General features: G+C 38.6%; 1 pseudogene; it reads left to right on the forward strand.

Annotated features, from left to right (window-relative positions):
• The first annotated feature begins 1,001 nt into the window (after window positions 1–1,001).
• LOC114206635 (inositol polyphosphate 1-phosphatase pseudogene) lies at window positions 1,002–2,132 on the forward strand (annotated as a pseudogene).
• The last annotated feature ends 392 nt before the right edge of the window (window positions 2,133–2,524 follow it).

Raw genomic sequence — 2,524 nt, forward strand, 5'->3', positions numbered from 1 at the left:
TATTCTGTACAAACTTGACCAAAAAATACCCACAAAATCAATTTGATCCATTCTGGCTCAATGCTAAATAAGGACATTCCAAGTACTCCAGAATTTTGTTTACTTCGTAGATAAAACTTGACATCCCCCAGCCCAGTAATTTCTTATTTATAGAGAGGTTGAATGTAATCTTTACTTTAAAGAACTGATACTAACAATCTATATATTCTTTTGATTTTGTTTTATGATATATTTCAACAGGTTACAAGGTTTTTATGGAAAGCCAGGAAACATGTAAATGGAATATGAAGCTACGATTCTTTTGATTCTAGTTCTTCATGGTCTAGATTTCTTTATATAGTATTATTTTTATTTATTTCCTTAATTCAAAAACGTGAACAAAAAGAATAGTGATGACTTAGAATGATGATTTGTCCATTTAGTTACCTTCTTTTTAAATTCATTATTGCTCCAAACTCTCAAAATTTTGGAAGCATTACAAAAACTTTAAAACTTTAAATTAAATATATATATATACATATATATTTACTTTTTAGAATGCTTATGGACATTATGAGAACAATGAGATCGTTGTATTCTCTCATTATTAAGGACAACTTCAATATCTCCAATAGCTCTACCTTATCTTTGATGGCCAGTCATGTCTGTCTTCCCTCCACTACAACATACACACTGAGCCTGAACTCCCAGGATTTTATTATATAGCTTGGAGATTTTTCTTTTCTTATTTTTCTATGACTGATTTCTGTGTTTTGGTTGGAAATTTGCTTTTGTAATTAAAATAGAAAAGCAAAAAACAAAACAGAGCAAAAAAAGTTATGCACAGAGGAAAGGCCATGTGAGAACACAGCAAGAAAGTGACCATCTGCAAGCCAAGGAGAGACCTTCAAGAGAAATAAAGCCCGCTGACACCCTGGTCTTGAATTTCTATCCTCCAGAAATTTGAAGGCCCAGAGGTACCAGTCCGATCAGCAGCTTCAACTGAAAAGCAAGGTTAAAAAATGTCAGACATCCTCCATGAGCTGCTCCATGTCTCTGAGAAAGCTGCCATTACCTGGGCATGGAGGCAGCAGGAAGCCTTCTTCCAGAAGGCTTGATAGAAGGAAAGAAAGGAGGTATTAGTACAGGAAGTTATGAAATAGAATATGGAAAAGTTTCCAGGCTTGGAAAAAAATTTGTTTTGGAAAAGAATCCAGTGAGTTTACTAATGATTTAGAAAGAAAGGTAATCTTAAGACTATGCCCAACTGACAAAATAAATGGTAGAGCTTCTTAGCAAAGTCCTTAGTGTTAACAATTTGGCACCTGAAACTTTAGGTAAGGTCGTTCATCAGGATGTCACCTTTACTGACCCAACCCTGGATTCTGTAGAGTTCAATATTCTACAGGAAATTTTAGAAATTTGAGTATAAAAAGTCCAGCTGACATTAAATCCATTCAAGGAATCTTTCCCTATGGACATCATTTTAACTGGTATCTATGACATTCAGACAAGGATGCCCCTGAAGGTGGTCATCAACTAATATTTTGTACATAAGACTTAAACACACTTGGTTGGAAAGGACAGTGCTACTGGGGTTCTTCTTACATGGGGACCAATATCCATTCATTTTAGCCCTTATCTCTAAAAGAAAGAGCAATGAAACACAGAGCCAACTGATTGAAAACACCGGTTCTGAGGTGGAATTCTCCCACTGGTTTTCAGCTTGTTAATTGTAACAAAATAGTACAAGTGAAAATGAAACATATCAAAGTCAAATCCTCAGGGGCATGTGGAGATAACATATTCTAGCTGGCCCAGGCTGCTTACAAGAGTCTTTGTGTTGTCCAAGGTCTTATGGACATTTACATCTTTTTAGAAGATACCACATTCAAGTGGAACTCTTGTGCTGCTCATGCCATACTCAGGGCCATGGGTGGGGCAATGAGATTTAAAAGAATGCTTGGAAAGAAATCCAGAAACGGGGTTGGCTTGCCACAGTCGGTGCACCACATGTAAAGTGAAAGCACCATTGGAGTAAATTGGAGGGCCAACAAGGGAGGACTCATTGCATACAGATTAAGGAAATGTCTAGAGAGTCATTCTTGAGCCCCCTCATCCAAAATCTATCATATGCAGATACATATACATAGATATATCATGTTCTCATATACTTATAAACTAAAGTGTGAAACTATTTCCCACATCTCTATCTTTGGAGATAGCTTTGTCATGGGGAAGTCTCAAGGGGATGGAGGAGCCCTCAGTTTGGCCGGGGCAAGGGAGGGTGGGACCATACCATTGCAACAGCAGCTGGTGGAGCAAAACTAGGAGGCACTAACAAACTTGGCACTTCCTTCAAGTTGGAGAGGTGAGGTCTACTAGTAATTGCTAACTCCTCCGGGCAACTTACGTTCTGGTGTCCTGGGTGAGCTGTAGGTAAGGTGGGCATTCTGAGCATGCTGCAGCCCTGGGGTGGGGAGGGCCAGGAGACTAGGGGGATCCATGTCATTGGGCCCAGAAGGCTTGCTCTCTCTGAATTTCT

Source organism: Eumetopias jubatus, unplaced genomic scaffold, assembly GCF_037043125.1.
Source record: "Eumetopias jubatus isolate StellerSeaLion01/CBP00866 unplaced genomic scaffold, mEumJub1_p1.0 scaffold_2, whole genome shotgun sequence".
Lineage (NCBI taxonomy): Eukaryota > Metazoa > Chordata > Mammalia > Carnivora > Otariidae > Eumetopias > Eumetopias jubatus.